The 19,338-nt window shown below is 42.0% G+C and overlaps 1 long non-coding RNA gene across 6 annotated transcripts in view; it reads left to right on the top strand.

Moving 5' to 3' along the window:
- LOC135982656 (uncharacterized) overlaps nt 1-19,338 on the top strand; it is a 186,695-nt gene that overhangs the window by 85,896 nt on the left and 81,461 nt on the right. For all 6 annotated transcript variants that reach the window (XR_010600158.1, XR_010600157.1, XR_010600156.1 and 3 more), the window contains exon 2: nt 16,617-16,674. This is a non-coding gene — a long non-coding RNA (uncharacterized LOC135982656). The remainder of the gene's footprint in view (nt 1-16,616; nt 16,675-19,338) is intronic.

Here is a 19,338-nt window from a genome sequence, read left to right as displayed (position 1 = left end):
TGGTTCATGTTTGGAGCTGGCTGGAGGGGAACATCAAGGGAGCTTGTTTGGGTGATTTTTCTCTAAAGAGCTACTTTATGATCCACCTTTATAGCCAACTAGTTGAAGAAAACTTATCCCCATGAAAATAAATATTGGCATACCTGGATTAAACCACTGAAGAAACGGTTGTGTTACCCTGCCTTAGACAGTGGAACCTTGCAGAAGCTTCAGGAAAAGGAAAAACAAAACATCCAAATAATATATATAGTCAATAACTTGCATGGAGGAAAGATACCACATTGACTTTTCAGGGGATATCATGATATTTGAATGTCTTTATCTTACATACATAGCTACAACTGTTGCTAATGGCCATGAAATTAAATAATTCTCACCCCTTCAAAAATGCCACGTACCATACCAGACTAGTGCAGTAATGAATTTCAGAAATTGATTATATACTGTATTAAACAATTAAGTGATGGTCAGTATCTGAAATATCACATTATTTTCCTTCTCTGTGTTATGGCATTTCAGATATCATATGATAAGACTGTTTTGTTTAAGTGATCACTGTGATTCCTTTTTCAGATAAAAACGTAGAATACCAAGGGAGGAAAAAACTTGTCAACTGTTTGAAATGGGCCACACTCATTACCACTACAAAAGTGATTTTTCCTCCCTTGGTATTCTGCTGTTGAGAACAGCTTATTTCCACTTTAATTGAATTCTCTCGTTAGCACTGACTCCTCCCCCCACCACCACACACTTGGTAAGGCAACTCCCATCTCTTCATGTACTGTGTATATATATCTGCTACTGTATTTTCCACTTCATGCATCTGATGAAGTGGGTTTTAGCCCATGAAAGCTTATGCCCAAATAAGTTTGTTAGCCTCTAAGGTGCCACAAGGACTCCTCATTGTTTTTGCTGATACAGACTAACACAGCTACCACTCTGAAACCTGCAGAACTAAAATTCATTTGCAAATTGCTGTTAATTTGGCCTTGAATAGGGATTGGGAGTAGCTGGCTCACTACAAAAGCAACTTTCCCTCTCTTGGTTTTGACACCTCCTCATCCACTATTGTGAGTGGACCACATCCAGCCTGATTGAATTGGCCCTGTCATCACTGGTTCTCCACTTGTAAGGTAACTCCCTTCTCTTCATGTGTCAGTATAATAATGCCTACATCTGTAATTTTCACTCTATGCATCTGAAGACGTGGTTTTTTTACCCATGAAAGCTTATACCCAAATAAATGTGTTAGTCTTTAAGGTGCCACCTGGACTCCAAAGAAGTTAAAGATGCCAGAGATCATTGCCAGAGGCAATGCCAGGAATAAAACCCAGAGGCGAAATCCTGGCTTCATTTAAATCAATGGCAAACTTACAATTGGCCTCAGTGAGGACAGGATATCATCCCAGGTCCCTTGATTCCCAGGCTGGTGCCCTGTCCATTACAGTGACCATGCTTACCCCATAATCTGGTTCAGATATTAAGGAATAATTTTCCAAAGGTCAGAGGCCTAGCCTCCCTATTGGAAGATTCAAAAAATGAATTGTGGACACACATCTGAATACTTGAGTCTCTAACTATATGGACATAATTAATTACCTTACGGTGGTCCACTGCATTGGGCTTTCCTGCAAGAAACATCCTGTTCAGAGGAATAGGGGCCAAAGAGTCTAAATGATATACAATTGCTATTTGCTAGAAATCAGATCCTACAACTGAGTTTTGTATCAAGCAACTAAAGGACTTTGTGGTATTGGAAAATTTGACTTCCAGTGTTCAAGGGAAAAGAGAATACTTTTCAATAATACATACTATTATAGGGTAATGGGACCAAATGGGGGTGGCACTCAGGAAGAGCCCTGATAACAAGTAAATGAAGTCTAGATGGTTGGTTATAGAATTAGGATTAATGAACCTTTAATGCTATGCCTGGCTCTACTATTAACTTGCGGTGTGACCTTCAACAAGTCATTTAAACCTGCTTTATTTCAGTTTTCCCTCTCAGAATGTGGGTAAAGCATATCTATATCACTGGAGTATTGCAAGGTCCGATTTGATTAATATGTTTTGTGATTAACATATGATGGGCGTTGTAACATTTTGTGTTTTTTTTTTTTTTTTTTTTTTTTTTTTTTTAATAAATAGAAGTGATTCTTATTCACCTCTCTTACAGACAGGAAAGAGGCTTTGGGGCTTTTCTGTATAGGTTTATTTTCTTTCCATATTTAGGTCATTACCTTTGTTCTTGAGAAAATAAAGGTGGGGGTTTTTTTTGGTATGAGGTTCGGGGTTTTTTTTTTTTTTTTTTGAGAGAGAGAAATTGAACTAAGACAAATAAGCTAATGCAGTTAAAATCCCAGAGTGAACTTATTGGGGAAAAATTGCTGAGAAAGAAGCCTTTTCCCAGCTGTGGTTTCTCATGTCAGGTGAATTCACACTCTGGTTTGACTTTAAATGATCGTAAAACATCTTTAACATAAACAGTATATTTAACAAAGACAGAACTGGCCCCATTAGAAGTGCAGTAGTTTCTCACACCTCATCTGGTTTCAAGAATCTAATTGTAATTCTTCACTGCACATCTGTGGCAGACACATTCCAACCTCCTGATGTCAGCAGCAGCTCTCAGAGCTCTGCTATTGTGTGTGGCATTTGTAATATGTCAGAGCTTGTAAGATAAGGAAATAAACGTGTTTTCAGCGGCCAGGAGCTATCCCCCTCCAATGAGAATTCGTTTGTATCTTGCTCTTGACAGAATCCTTTGAAAATGTATGAAAAATGTGCCTTATGCCTGCAGTGAATTCAATGGGGTTACACCAGTGTAATTGTGAGAATTTGGCCTATGATATTTGACATTTTTCATAAGTTCTCAAAGGATTCTTGTTATAGCAAAGCGCAAGAAAATTCTCATCTGGAATGGCTACCTTGTGGTTGCTGAAAACGTAAGAATATAATGGGCTTGCACCAATGTAATTGAGTGGAGTTTGGCCTAGTTCCTTAAATAACGAGCTTCGCACTAGGACAGAAAGCACTTTACGTGCTAACAATATTAGGAAAGAAGTAATTAAGTCCAAAATAATCGTCATGTTAGCCTAGCCCTTTTTCCAATGTGCTAATTAAATGAGATCATGGCTTAACAAATTGATTGAAAGTGGTGAAAGTCACAATCTCTTTTGTATATAAATTTCTGCATTCAACAATAGATCATATTTATTGACCACCTTGGGTCATCCATAAAACTTGTTCTGGCCCAGGGCATGCCCTTGATATATCTTGGAAATGTGATTAACTTGTTAGCTACAAGTTGCAGCACAAGTCTTTGACCAACTCAGCTTCTTCTAGTTCTATCTACACAAACCTATGCTATTTTCCAATTAGCTCTGCATACAACATGAATAGGTTTGGAAGGATTAGATTTTTAGTGATAAATGTCTGTAAATGAAAATTTCACTGTACACACACACAAACTGACCAAAAATAAATTTCCATTGATGATGATTGAAATTTACAGATAGAAGAATGAAGAAGAACAGGAGTACTTGTGGCACCTTAGAGACTAACAAATTTATTAGAGCATAAGCTTTTGTGGACTACAGCCCACTTCTTCGGATGCATATAGAATGGAACATATATTGAGGAGATATATATATATATATATATATACACACACACATACAGAGAGCATAAACAGGTGGGAGTTGTCTTACCAACTCTGAGAGGCCAATTAATTAAGAGAAAAAAAACTTTTGAAGTGATAATCAAGTTAGCCCAGTACAGACAGTTTGGTTATGTAGACTCTCTCCTCAGACCCTACGCTACCAGCACTCCCAGCTATCTTCGAGACACCACTGACTTCCTGAGGAAACTACAATCCATCGGTGATCTTCCAGAAAACACCATCCTGGCCACTATGGACGTAGAAGCCCTCTACACCAATTTTCCACACAAAGATGGACTACAAGCTATCAGGAACAGTATCCCTGATAATGTCACAGCTAACCTGGTGGCTGAACTTTGTGATTTTGTCCTCACCCACAACTATTTCACATTTGGGGACAATATATACCTTCAAGTCAGCGGCACTGCTATGGGTACCCACATGGCCCCACAATATGCCAACATTTTTATGGCTGACTTAGAACAACGCTTCCTTAGCTCTCGTCCCCTAATGCCCCTACTCTACTTGCGCTACATTGATGACATCTTCATCATCTGGACCCATGGAAAAGAAGCCCTTGAGGAATTTCACCATGATTTCAATAATTTCCATCCCACCATCAACCTCAGCCTAGATCAATCCACACAAGCGGTCCATTTCCTGGACACTACTGTGCTAATAAGCGATGGTCACATAAATACCACCCTATACCGGAAACCTACTGACCGCTACACTTACCTACATGCCTCCAGCTTCCATCCAGGACACACCACACGATCCATTGTCTACAGCCAAGCTCTAAGATATAACCGCATTTGCTCCAATTCCTCGGATAGAGACAAGCACCTACAAGATCTCTATCAAGCATTCTTAAAACTACAATACCCACCTGCTGAAGTGAAAAAACAGATTGACAGAGCCAGACGAGTACCCAGAAGTCACCTCCTACAAGACAGGCCCAACAAAGAAAATAACAGAACACCACTAGCTGTCACCTTCAGCCCCCAACTAAAACCTCTCCAGCGCATCATCAGAGATCTACAACCTATCCTGAAAGATGATCCTTTACTCTCACAGATCTTGGGAGACAGACCTGTCCTCACTTACAGACAACCCCCCAACCTAAAGCAAATACTCACCAGCAACCACACATCACTGAACAAAACCACTAACCCAGGAACCTATCCTTGTAACAAACCCCGATGCCAACTCTGTCCACATATCTATTCAAGTGACATCATCATAGGACCTAATCACATCAGCCATACCATCAGGGGCTCGTTCACCTGCACATCTACCAATGTGATATATGCCATCATGTGCCAGCAATGCCCCTCTGCCATGTACATTGGCCAAACCGGACAGTCTCTACGCAAAAGAATTAATGGACACAAATCTGACATCAGGAATCAAAATACTCAAAAACCAGTGGGAGAACACTTTAACCTGTCTGGTCATTCAGTGACAGATCTGCGGGTGGCTATATTACAACAGAAAAACTTCAAAAACAGACTCCAACGAGAGACTGCTGAGCTAGAATTGATATGCAAACTAGACACAATCAACTCTGGTTTGAATAAGGACTGGGAATGGCTGAGCCATTACAAACATTGAATCTATCTCCCCTTGTAAGTATTCTCACACTTCTTATCAAACTGTCTGTACTGGGCTAGCTTGATTATCACTTCAAAAGTTTTTTTTCTCTTAATTAATTGGCCTCTCAGAGTTGGTAAGACAACTCCCACCTGTTTATGCTCTCTGTATGTGTATATATATCTCCTCAATATATGTTCCATTCTATATGCATCCGAAGAAGTGGGCTGTAGTCCACGAAAGCTTATGCTCTAATAAATTTGTTAGTCTCTAAGGTGCCACAAGTACTCCTGTTCTTCTTTTTGCGGATACAGACTAACACGGCTGCTACTCTGAGATAGAAGAATGTTGCTTGAGAACATATTAGAGTTTGACTTAGGATATTTACTATTTATATTTTGACACATGTTTTCAATTTCTGTTTAAATGGTTATAAAGCTTTAGCTTTCTGAATCTGTATCTATTGTCATTAAATTGTCTGACCCACTACTGTCTGCCCCTTCAAAAAATTTCCCACAACTGTGGAAAAATTAAATTTATGAAAATAAAAATGCTGAAAACCCATAATTTCATGTAATTAAAAATGTGTTAAAATATAAAAAAAGCTTTAAAATAAACTTATATAATCTGTCAACATGATGAAAAAATAAAATTTGAACTCTGCCAAGCCCAAATGTTAACTTTTGGCATATCTTGATTTTTTTTTCAGTACTCTGATGTGCAACTTCCTTAGACACAAATTGTTCCCCTCCAGTAAAGTAGCTGTTCTGAACAGGATACTCCCTTTCAATCTCTTCACTGGTTCCCCTTCCCTACTGTATCAAGCTTGAGTTTCTTGTTCTTTTCTTCACGGCTGTGTCCAAAACTGCATCTTCCTACATGACAAATGTTTCTTCTTGTATCCCCTCATGCCCACTTTTCTCTTAGGCCAATATCAGACTGAACACCTCCTCTGTCTCCTGCTCCCTTTGTGACTTCTCGATTCCAAGGCCAGAAAGGACCATTGTGATTATCTAGCCTGATCTCCTCTATAATACAGGCTGTAGAACTTCCCCAAAATAATTTCTAGAGCAGATCTTTTAGAAAAACATCAAATCTTGATTTTAAAAATTGTCAGTGATGGAGAATCCACCAAGGACCCTTGGCAAATGGTTCTAATGGTTAATTATCCTCACTGTTTTTTTTTTTTTTTTTTTTTTTTTTTTTTATAAAGCCTTATTTCCAATCTGAATTTATCTAACTTCAGCTTCCAGCCATTGGATCATATTTTACCTTTCTCTGCTAGATTGAAGAGCCTTCTGCTTCCCATGTAGGTACTAAAACTCTAATCAAGTCTTCTCTGTTAAACTAAGTAGATAGACTCAAGGAGCTCAATCACTTGGGATGTGTTTCCTTGTGCAGTACCAAGCACCTTTGCAGCCCATAATAAATTTATAATAATTGATGGATCTGTGCTAGACTGGGGTGAACAACACACTTTTTCACTGTAGGTATTTTCTCAAATGTCAAGCTTTCCATAAACTTTGGTGCAATTGAGTTTTATTTGCACAACGTGATATTTTTAAAGCTCTTTCGCTTGAGTACTTACAATTTGTGATAGACCCAGGCTAGTTGGGTACAGCAGAATAGCAGAAGGCAGATATACTGGCCACTGGATTAACAGTTTTCTGTTCCCTGACTGACCAGAGCAGGGGCTGCTCCAGGCAATGAGAACACCTGACTCCAATTAACCTGCAAAGAGTCAGGTGAGGCCATTAAGCTAATGTGACCACCTGACTCTAATTAAGGCCCCACTGATACTATAAAAAGGGCTCACTCCAGTCAGGCAGAGGAGAGCCAGGGAGCCAGAGGAGAGGAAGTGCAGCTGAAGGACTGGTTAATGAAGACACCCTCAAGTTATTGATAAGGGAGCCCTAAGGTAAGGGAGAAGCAGGAGAGCTGTGGGGAAGTGGCCCAGGGAAATGTAGCAATTCTGGCAGTGAAAGGTTGGCTGCCAACAGCTGCTACCATGAGGGTCCCTGGGCCGGAACCTGGAGTAGAGGGCAGGCCCAGGTTCCCCCCAACCCACCACTACAGGAACACCTCCTGGGAGGGGAAGTCAGGCCCCTGTCAGGACAGGAGGCTAAACTGTTCTAAAACAAGCCCTAGGGACAACAGAGACTGTGGGAATTCTCTCACCAACCTTCTTGCTGGCTTATGATGGAAAGGGCTCAGTAGACTGTAACTCTGGCCCTAGAGAGAGAAGGGCTACGTGGAGGGTCACAGAGAGCCACTGAGGCTAGCATATACCACCTAGAAGCGCAGCACACACGGGGACAAGGTCAGAGCTCTGCCACAAATGGGAGAATCGTACGCTCACACACTCAGTCATCCTAGAAGCGATATCCTATATGCGAGGAGACTCTTTTTAACAAAGCAAGATTCAATTCAATAAGCCAAACTAGAAATAGATCAGACTATTCGTAGCTTGACCTACACATGCACACATGACTATACTTTAATTTTGATTTTTCTCTCATTGTATATACACAAACTCTTCACCTAGCTGATAAATCTTACAGTAGCCTAATTTTTATAGGACTATTGCTTCAGGGAAGGCATGTGTGGCTCAGAAAAGAAAAGATTTAACATTTTTCTAAAAATTCCTTCATCTTGTTTATCTGCTATGTCTCCCTGTTAGATTCAAAGCTCAAGCGGCTTTTTCTCCCACTGATTATAAGGGCTGGTTTATATGTGATTTTTGTACCAATTTAACTATATAAATATAGTTAAATTGTTGCAATCCCTTAAATGTGGACACTGTGGTTTGGATCCTCATTCAATGGGAGTTAGGGGCCTAAATGCCTTTGAGGATCTGGATTAGTTATAGCACTTATAAGCCACATTTTACTGGTATAACTAATTTCCATAAATTTGAATTTACCAGTAAATCAGTACAAAAACGATGTGTAGTCAAGCCCTTAAGATAGCCAGACTCATCCAGTCAGGGAATGGAAATAATTCTATATGATTTGTGTGACCCAGTTACAACAGACCCACAGTTTTTAATTCTGAATGCTAGCTAATTCTTGATCAAGCCACAGAGTGAAAAAACAAACAAAAAACGTACGTAACTTAGGTAAATTGGAGTTATAAACTAAGTCAAGAACGTTGCAGTTTGCTTGTGGAATATCCATGAATAGAACAAGTATAACTTTTCAGCTCTACTTTGTGCCTAAGGGGTCTCTTCATTACGTATTTTTAAATGTGACTAGCTTGAGCTGTTTCAGGCCTTTCAAACTGATGACATAAGAGAACTTGGGAATTTTCATAATGTCTGCCTGTTAGACAGGAAGTCAGATTAGCTGATCACTTTGGGTCTTTGACTCTATGAACACTATACCAAGTTCTTGAAACTTCATGGGAATTGGCAAACATTTTCATTACCCAAAAAGGTATGAAATATTACTAAATCTTGTTTTACTGAAAAACTGTTTAAGTGAAATTAAATTTTTTTACGCTGCCAGACAACTCTGGCTGATTGGTATACATGCAATGTCCAAGTAATTAATATAGACAATGATTACATTATTTATGCTTCTAAAATGCCTATCGGGCCATCCTTGAATGGGGCCCCAGTCAAAGTTTATTTTGTGCTAATCACTGTACAGACAGAGTATGATAGAGTCCCTATCCCAAAGAGCTTACAATTTAAACAGAGAACACAAACCAAGTATTATTACTCTCACTCTATAGATGCAGAACTGAGGTACAGAGAGATTAAGTGACTTGCATAAGGTCACAGTGGAAGTCTGTGGTACAGCTGAGAACTGAATCCAGATCTCAAGAGTCCCAGTCCAGTGCTTTAACCACAAGGCCATCCTTCCATTATTGCTTTGCTTCTCTTTTTTTCCCATCCAATGTGTGCACAATTTACAGCAACCTATTACTTCCACCTGTTTTTTATTTTGTAGGAAACAACCAACATTTAATATAGAAAATGTAAGCTGGACAGTGGAACTGCTAAACCTCTGTCATGTTTGGACTTCCAATGTTCAAATCTTCAGACCACAGCATTTTGGATTTTTGCCTTCTAAACTCAAGTCAAAACACTCCTTATGGTCCTGTTCCCCCACACACACCCAGCCACAGTGCTCTAAGAAAACCCACCTCCATGAGGGGAGTAGCTACCAGCACTGGTGCACTGTCTATACTGACGCTTTACAGCGCTGAAACTTGCTGAGCTCAGGGAGGTGTTTTTTCACACCCCTGAGCCAGAAAGTTGCAGCGCTGTTAATTGCCAGTGTAGACAAGCCCTCACTCTTGTAACAGACTATCACTCACAAAAGCAATAGCACAGGAAAGCTCAAGCCATCACATGCACAGTAGAATACAAGTACAATTTTTCAGGATCTGAGGGGGGTGGCAAAAGTGGGGCCAACGTTGTGTTCCTCCAATTCTGGGACCAGCAGTGGTTGATTGGTCTTCCAGATCTTCAGATTGCTCTAATTTACACCAATTTCAACAGTCCAGGATTACTAGGGCATCTTCTATGAAGGCCATACCCGTCCCATCCCACCACCATACTACTTCGGGGGATCAAGCGGGGGTGTGTGTAGAGCATGCATAGCTATCTCTACACCAACTGCAGATTTTTCGCATTTATGGGAAAACCCAAGCAGTCATGATGCAAAGGAACCAGACAAGGAATGAAAAATCTGCTCCTTCATGCTATAGGTTATGTCAGAATTAACTATGGAATTCAAGGGTGAGGAAATGAATTTTGATCACAACTTTTAATGGTTCCTAGAAACACTGCCGCTTGGTCATCCATTTGAATGCAGTCCAATTCAGTAGTGACCAAAAATTGTATTTGATAGCTAATAGGTAGATGATATGAAATAAATTGGTGGGCTCAGATAGGAGTCTCAGTGGGAAAGTGTCATTACATCTGATGTCCTTATTGTAAGTCTCAGCAAAGATGCCAAGGATGGAATGGACATGGGGATTTAGTCTCACTCTTAAAGGTAGATCCTTCAGAACAGAACTGAGGCACATTGGTGTGGAAACCTGCAACAGTGCCATTAATGAGAGAACAATGGTGGGGGAGAAGAGGAGTTTAGTTTTCCCTAATTCCAAACTACAGCGGCCGGAGACTTTGAGCATCTGGCTTCTTTACAAGATCTCTCACCTGCATGCATGGCTGTGCCTGTGGGGACAAGGAAAACTCTGTCAGACCCAAATGAATGTAGAGCTGCTATTTAATCCTGCCAGGGAAAAGGGTTTGAGAATGCAGGAAAGGGGGAGGCTGCAGAGGGAAAAGCATTTTCTTGATTTATCATGTGTGTTTTTCAAGGGTGCCTGGATAAAACTGAGTTGTCTATTGCACAGCATATTGATACTCTGGAGGGGCATAACAATTTTGCGCAGGTCATATTTTAGAACATTTCTATTAGGATGATGACAGCTTCTGAGCTCTGACCATTACTTTGTAGATTAAAGATTTGTGTGCATAGGGCTGCGATGTTACATGTCCGCCACTCTGTGCTTCGATAGATTCACTAACCCATCAAACAGAAGGCTCTCCAAGAGCTGTTTCTCCATGATGTTTTTTGTTTTGTTTTATACATGTAGCGGTTGTCTGTGATGGATCCCTCTTTTATCCTCACGAGTTTATGCAGCTCATCAATGATGCTCCTTTTTTTCAGGGCTGGTGGAAGCCTTCACAATTTTCCCCCTTCGTGAGGTTTTCATCCTCTGCTTATTCTGTTGGGGGGGGGGGGGCATTTTAAAATACTTTCTATGCAGCTTAGGGTTTACTGATGTGCACTGTGTTGCAATTATTAGTACAAGGTGCTTTCTCCCAGGTAAGCAGATTATGTGGGTATTGCAGAGGCAGTGCCTTCAGTTCTTAGACATTGCAATACTCTGTCTTTTAGAGGGCAAGACAGTACTCCGTTTAATAGTGATTCTCTCTTCTTCCCCTCCAGTCATTTACAAAGTGATTCTGAGGGGCTCCTAATGTGTCACTTTCCGTTTTCTTTACCTCAAGGGCGATGAGGTCAATGATTTTTGAGATGACCTCTACGTTTTAGAAGGGGTACTGTGCACCAAGATAAGAAATGTTTGTATGAGGTGTTACTGCGATCTTCTCCCCCCCCCCCCTTTTTTTTTCTAATGGTTGCCCAGGACAGGCAGTTGTGGACAAAGTGCTACCTGCTACTAACAGACCTTCACCTGGGAAAGTACCCATATCCACAGGGTCTCAGCAGAAGCCTGAGGCAGGTGGATCCTTGGGCAGTTTATTAAAACAGACCTCAGTGGTATCTAATGTTGAAGTAGCACACCTTAATAAATCTCTGATTCACCAAACAAAGCAGCAAGTGAGATTAAGTTTGGTAACCTATGCCAATGATATCTAATTTGAATAATTGTGCAGTACTCTTTGTCAAATGAAACAGAAACTATAGTTGATGTACACTATTGTAACTGATCTAGGAACTAAAATACAGAACGTGCAAGACACCACTATATATTTGTTCAACAATGTGGGTGAGACATGAAGCAAAAATACTTCCTTGTATCCACAAAATGAGTCATAAATTTAGGATAAAGCTTCCCAGAGAAGATGAGTAGAAAATGTTAGAGATGAGTGTGAGTTACTACATTCTGGTCCAGATCTGAACTTTCCAAATGGTCAGTGGTGTTTGAATGAGGAATTTTCATTTAGATCCTTCCCTAGAAACTAAGGAAAATTCTTAAGAATACAATAATTTGTTTTGTGAATTTCTCTATTAGAGAACTTTGACAGATCATTTCTTGAAATATTCAGGCTACTTCTCCAATAGATGCTTGACATTAAAAAGGAAACTTCCTACCCCTAAGAAACGTATTCTTTTGTGAACGTCCCTTCCAACGCTGAGCTATATTGTTCAGCATTGGATTGATCCAGACCTCTCAGATGTCAGTATAAAGACTCCTACCAACTTCACTGGGCTTTGGATCAGAACCCAAGGGAATTTGTGGATCTTGGACTCCTTTAAGTGATTCATTTTCTTTCCTTTGTAAGACTATTTACTGAAAGTTAATCACTTTTTTTCGGGATGGGACTGGTTCTTTGGTGTAGGCAGACAATGAAGTAAAGTTTCCATGTTCATAAATTCCTGACACTTTCTAATTTAAGTTGAATTAAATCTCATCTCAAAGAAAAGAAGATTTTTTTCCTTTCAGTTGCAGGTTCAAAATATACAGAAGGATTTTAAATTTCTATACACCCTGTCACTGCTAAATCAAATGGAATAGCCAGATGTATATATTCCACAAGCCTGAAAAAATTTCTGACTTCTTGCTAGATGTCACATACTGGTGTCGAGTAGGGGGAAGGGCTATAGTTGTGTCCCCCATTGTTCCCTGCCCTCAACCCCCCCCCCTTTTTAAGGGATTCTCTCCTAGGAGGGAGAAAGGGCTGAGCAGGAGATATAGTCAGAAAATGTTTGTTTCCTACCTCTCTATAGAAAAACTCAACTTTCTGTAAAAACTGAAAACCTAAAACCAGAAAAAATTGGGTGAAAACTGATTATTTTTTTTTTTTGCTAAAAATATATGGAAACCCCCCCAAAAATTTAATTGGGGACTACAACTCCCATCAGCCCTTTCCCCGCTTCCTTTTCCCATGGCCGGGTAAGGGGAAGGATCCTGAACTAGGAAATCAATGGCCTCTGTTAGGAGGCAGCAGCCACATGACAAACAGGGAGCTGCTGAGAAGCTGAATGCAGGTTGGGACCCCCAGAACTATATACAGAGCCATGTGTGGAACAAGCTTTGACTACCAGATGTTACAGCCAGGTGTGGGCCTGTGTGGGACTTATTGGGGTGCAGCAGCAGCTGAGCAGGGAGCTAGTGCAGAGGGGCACCTCAATGAGAGAGACTAACTGAGCCTGGCATGGAAATCTGCAAGTGCCTAATTGCTTGAATAAAGACTGGACTGGAGAAGGCACCACAGGCACTAGCCCTTAAAAAGCCCTGACTCCTGATTGGATTGTCCCAGGGGCCCAAACCAAAACTGCTATTGCTCACTTAAATTGTAACAGTTTAAGCCTCTGTGCCTAGGGTGTCTGCCACCTTTCCTTCCCCTGCCACCCTAGTAATATATCTTTTCACTTAGCCTTGGGTCTGAGTGGTTATTGGGACCCACCAGGGCCTGTGCCTACAAGGCCTAGCTGATGAAGCACCTTCAGTGCTGGCCAGCAAGTCGCAGTACATCTGGCATGCTACTGGCACCTTAGGGCTTTGATGTACTCCAGTCCAGAGCAACCCCAACAGTTACCTTATTATTGTCCTATTTTAAAGATGGTGAAACTGCAGCACATAGAAGATAAGGGCTAAATTACAGTGGCTCCAGTGTGGCTGCTCAGGATGTTTGCTGGAAGAGGAACGGAGTAGTCTTCCCCCACCCTAATGCATCTGACTTGTGGGCAGCTACAATTTGGCTGTAGGTGCCAGGAAGAGCAAGCATGATGGGACATGCTCCCTGAAAAAAGGCCCATTAAGCCACTACCTTAGCTTTCTTCAAATTCCTCTGTAGGACTCGCCTCTGCCATGATGTCTACAAAAGGGCAGGTGGGAAGCCATTACTAGTGCTTGCTGTGCAAAACTGGATCATTACACTGCTTTACCCCTTTTCCCCCAAAGCCCTCTTTTGTTTCATCTGCATGTTTCCTCATGCCATAAACCAATATTTCAAGCTCTTTGGAGCAGGATGTAAGGCCCTAGTACAGTGGAGCTCTGACCCTGACTGCAGACTCTATGCATTACGAATAAATAATAATAAGGTAGGATGTGGCTAGTGCAGATGAGGCCTGGATGCTGGGTGCCTGGACAGGACAAGGGCAGGTCCATGGCACTGCACCCTTCTACAGTCCAGCAGGATAGTGCTATGGTGCCTAGTGGCTATACCTGTTCTAAATGTGTAGACCATATCACAGCCCAATGTGTGTTTCTGGGCAGTGGTGCCAGAACTGGGGCGGGTGGGATGGGGGCCAGGGCCCTCCCACTTTTTGAAAGTGGATGGGCCTGGTCTGCCCTGGTGAAAAGTGGACGGGCCAGCGTGGAGCCCAGTTACAGGGGGGAGCCCGGGGAGCTGTGGCAGACCCTCCTCCTGCCTGGGGGGCTGAGAGCAGCCCCTGGCCTGTGTCCCCGTCCCTTGTGCTCCCCACCCAGCTGAGGGCAGGTGAAGGGTCGGTGACTCTACACTGTTGGATGGCACCCAATTAGGGCTTATTTATAAGCATGCTATATCTGCATGGAGTAACATATAAAATTTGCAGATTATGCAGAATACATTTCTATCACAGAACAGTTAAAAACATCACCTACTGCAAATGCATTTAGTTTGTTAAAGGTAGGAATAGATGAATTAAGCAAAATAAGGTTTTAAAAAATGAACGCCAAACAAATCAAATTAGAAGTACCAGATCCTCAGCAGGCATACATTTGGAATAACTCCCTTCACTTTAATGAAACTATGCTGATATACCCCAGTTGAAGATGAGGCCCCTGAACTTGTTGACATTTGAATATATATATATATATATTGACAAAGCTCTGTCCTTGTCTCCATGGGTCCCACATTTCCTGGCGGATTTTGCTAGCCTCAGAGGCTCACTGTGACACTCCACATAGCCCTTCTCTCTCTAGAGGCAAGGGTCACAGCTTACTGAGCCATTTTCATCATAAGACAGCAAGGGAGGTGAGGGGAAGCAACCCTCCCTCACACAGTCTGTTATCTCCCAGTCTCAGTGATTAATCAGGGAGGGGCAGGGGGAGCCCAGGCCCATCCTCTACTCTGGGCTCCAGCCCAGGGACCCTAAAAGTAGCAGCTATGGTAGCTGACTTTTTGGAAATAGGACATGTACAATTCCCTGGGCCACTTCCCCACAGCAGCCCCCACTCAATATTTCCTTCACCATTACCTCAGGGCCTCCTTCCTTGCACCTGATATTGATTTGTACTGCTTCATTCCTCCTATAGCTCCTGGCACCCACGCCTCACTGACTAACTGGGAGGCCTTTAACTAGTTCCAGCCAACCCTTGATTGGGACACCTGAAACCAATCAACCTAAAAAGTGACAAGGAGTCCTGTGGCATGTCTGACGAAGTGGGTATTCACCCACGAAAGCTTATGCTCCAATACTTCTGTTAGTCTACAAGGTGCCCAGACTAATATGGCTACCCCTCTGATACTTGACACCAATCAACCTAGCTATCTCCAGTGCCTTCTAGAAGGATCTTAATTTGACCCAGGTGTCTTAATTAACCTGGAGCAACTGCCATTTGGTTACCATGGTACCAGAGATTTGTTTAGCCTGGGGCTAACATACCTGTTTCTCACTACTTTACTGTAGCCATCTGGCCTTGCCCCATCACAGTATGTGTGTGGGTTATAAAAATGTGTATGCTAGTGCATAGTCAGCCGACCCTCAGCCTGGGTTTGGTCTAGTCTCTGAGTCTTTTGCCCTGGGTCGCCATTGGAAGTCACCACTCCTGGGCAATCTCTCTATTCCTGGTGGAAGTTCAGCTCACTCCCGGGGTCCTTTCTGAATCTTCTAGTCCCTCGTAGATCTCCCCAGGTCTCACCACAGGTCACTGGCTGGGGCAGCCTTCAGGGCCCCTCGCCCATATAAGGCTTGTGGAGTTAGTCTGTCCACACACAAAGAGTGGAGGAGGGGACGTCTAACCACTGCCTCAGGCCGGGCTCCTCTGACTACTGGAATTCACTAGCAGTCTCTCCTAGGCACACTCCTCCCTGCTACGGCAAATTTCACCCTTTTTAAACTCCCCTTTTCCAGGTGGAGCATGTTCTGCAGGTGTGCCTAATTGCGGCTGCCTGAGTACAGGAATACTCCTTAGCCTTTTTGACCGATTGCAAATGGTTATCTCTAGATTCCTGCTACATGTAGCAGAATGCCTGGTTGTGATTTTTTTTTTTTAAACAAATGAAAAACATAGGGCCTGATTCCCCTCTGCCTTGCCCCCGGTGTAGTCGTTCACATCTGTGTAAAAGGAGTGAAAGTTGTTATAAAATGTAACCAGATAAATACGGTACCTGCTTTGTACGTGGTTTGCAAAAGTACAAAATAGCAATGTTATTACAATGTCAAATTAAGACTAGGTTCACAGAGAAATTGTCTGATTGAAATTGGGCTTGGTTTTGAGCAAGTCTGCGCTGATTTATGGGTTTGAATCAGTCAGCTAAAATGTGTGCATTTGCTCTGTGGGGTACATGCACCTGCTCTTGTGGCATGGAAGACCACTAATGCAGCTAAACGGCATGGATGGGGCAGGATGTGAGAATCTCTAACAGGGTTTCATCTGTCTTATTGTTTAGGGGATACTGGAGGCACTGCAGAACAGCAAGCAGATCTACAACTACATCGATCCAACAGGTAGGGAGGTTCAGCCTCAGACATTTACATTTTCAGGCTAACATTTACTAGTTGCAATTAACAATAACATCACTAGAATACTTTATATTTAGTGTTGTTAGTTGCTTGCAAACTGTCATAGGTAATGAAAACCACTATATGTATAATCATACTCACTTCAGGAGATTCTGGCGATAATTTAATTGCCGGTATGATTTCAAAGTAAAAATTTGGGCTACAGCAATGGTCCATAAACACCTTGCTACACCTTGCTGGGGGAAGGGGGGGAAGTCCGGAAAATCTGCAGGGTTTTGAAAAATCTGGAGAGTTTCACTACTGAAATTTGCAGAACTGATTGGTGCACTGTAGTGTAACTATATTAAATCAAATACAGTGCACCAATCACAGACAGGTCATGGCTTCTGTGAATTTTTGTTTATTGCCCATGACCCATCCACGACTTTTACTAAAAATAACCATGACAATCTTAGCTTTACTCATAAGGCCTGATTCTCCTCTCCCTTACACCAGTTTTATTCTAGTGAAGTGCCACTTACTTCAGTGGCACTAACCCTGCTTTCCACCAGTGCAAATGAGAAGAATTAGGCCCATAGCATCTAACTCTCGTCATGGCAACAGATAGGAGAATGAAACCGAAAAAATCCTACTATTTTTCAGGGCACCATCTTCAGGTCTGTGCTTTGATAGGTGGAGCTAGCATGCAAGTTCTTTATGGAATGTGATATCTATGCTTGTACTGTGCTCCTTTCACGCAGTGTTCTTCCCAATGGTTAGGCTATGATTGTCTAAGGTAGTTTTAAAGGCAATGGAACTTCTACCACTTCTCTTACGGAGCTACATAAATATATTAGTTGGGTTTGTTTTTATTTTCTGGGGACCTTTTCAGCTCTTACAGCCCTGATGACTCCCCTTTCACCAGAGACAGTAAAGATGTTTCTTGGATGTTGCAACTCAGGCTGGAGTGCCAGCTTGAGAGCCCAAGCTCCAGCCTGAGCCATAACTTCTACACAGCTATCTTTAGCATTGTGGAAGCAGAGAAAGAACTGACAGGAAGGAACTGCAATGCATGACAGTTCGTTAGCATTGCAGTTCCTTCCTGTCAGTTCTTTCTCTGCTTCCACAGCATGCTAGTGCAAGCCCCGCTGATGCAAATCTATCAACCCCAGGCTGGGAGGCTTGCTCCCAGACAGCAGTGTATACATACCCTGTTGGTTTCCACCTAGCAAAGTCTAAAGGGTTAAGTGACATTTCTCCATACACATACTTTTAAATCTCTCTGCTGCCTTTGACCACCCCCTTCTCCTTGCATGTTTCTTCTCCGTTGAGCTCCATAACTCTGATTTCCTTCCCAAGAAAAAGACTTTGGAAGTAAGGCAGTAGTTTGCAAGGTCATTGGCATCTAAGTAGACGTCTTCAAACTGGCTAGATCATTGCATTCTTTAGGATGAGTAGTACATTTTTCTTTTTTGATGGAAACATTCATTATTTCAATTACCATGGAGGTTAGGTGTTCTTCGTTCATGTAAACAGTTGATGGTTGGACTGGAATGGCTGAGAGCAGTCAAATTTTTCCATGTTGTTTGTAATGCTCTGAATAAGAGAACTAAAAATACAAACATGTCAAAAAATCCAAGACAATTACCCTCCATTTAAAACAAAACAAATGAAAAACCTCACTACCGCAACCAAAAAAAACGCAACACATTATTGAAGTGAATGGGAGTTTCACATAACTAAGGACCGAGTAAGAACTTCAGGATTTGGCTTCACAGTTCTAAAATTGCTTGGTGATTGTTTCAAACTTAGAATGAACTTGAGATCTCCATAAAGCTACAAAACAAGCCAAGTTCTGAAGTTTCTAGCTGAAGTAAATGTCTAGTTAGCCCAGAGTACTTAACCCTGGCCACAAGAGTACATTCCCAAGCCACTATTCAGATCACAGATGGTTTGGAAACAATATGCAGTACATTGTTTTTATCCCCATTTCAATTCAGTTTAAATAGTAGATGGGCCCAAATACCAATATTCAATGCTCCTGAATGACCTGTATATGTTCAAATAGAGCTGCCAGACTGTGACATGTTTCCAGGAAGCAATGTGGCAGTTCAGTGCTTTCAGAACAGTTTCTTAATCTTAAAATGAATGTGTCTGATGCTGTAATATCATCCTCCTTTTTATACTAAAACTTTGTGAACCTTGGAAATTTCCATTCCCAAGGGTGCAATACATTTTTGGGTTTTTTTTGGTTTCATTTCGTGTGGGTTCACACACCCACTGAGTTTTACTCTGAGTTTTTGGGTTCATACAAATTCAAAAAGTCAAAGCAAAACTCAACCATAATCATGAGTTTTGTATGGTTTGGAACAAAACCATAAAACTTTCTGTGGAACTTGGAGGGAGAGAGGATTAGACTGAAACTGGTCCATACTCTCTAAACTTACTGACCCTCTGAGCCTCATATAATAATCTTCAGAAGTTCAAGAGCCGGGCATGCCTGCTGGGGCTCAGGGCTTCAGCCCTACGGGCATGGCTGGTGCAACCATTTAGGCAAACTAGGTGACCGCCTAGGGTGCCTAGTGGTTGAGGGCACCTAAAAGCCCCACTCAGGCGAGGAGGTGGAGTGGAGGTGAGCTGGAGCGGGGGGAGGAGGGGAGCGCGGGGATG

This window comes from Chrysemys picta, chromosome 3, assembly GCF_011386835.1.
Source record: "Chrysemys picta bellii isolate R12L10 chromosome 3, ASM1138683v2, whole genome shotgun sequence".
In the NCBI taxonomy this organism is placed as follows: domain Eukaryota; kingdom Metazoa; phylum Chordata; order Testudines; family Emydidae; genus Chrysemys; species Chrysemys picta.
This window is presented reverse-complemented; position numbering and strand designations above follow the sequence as displayed.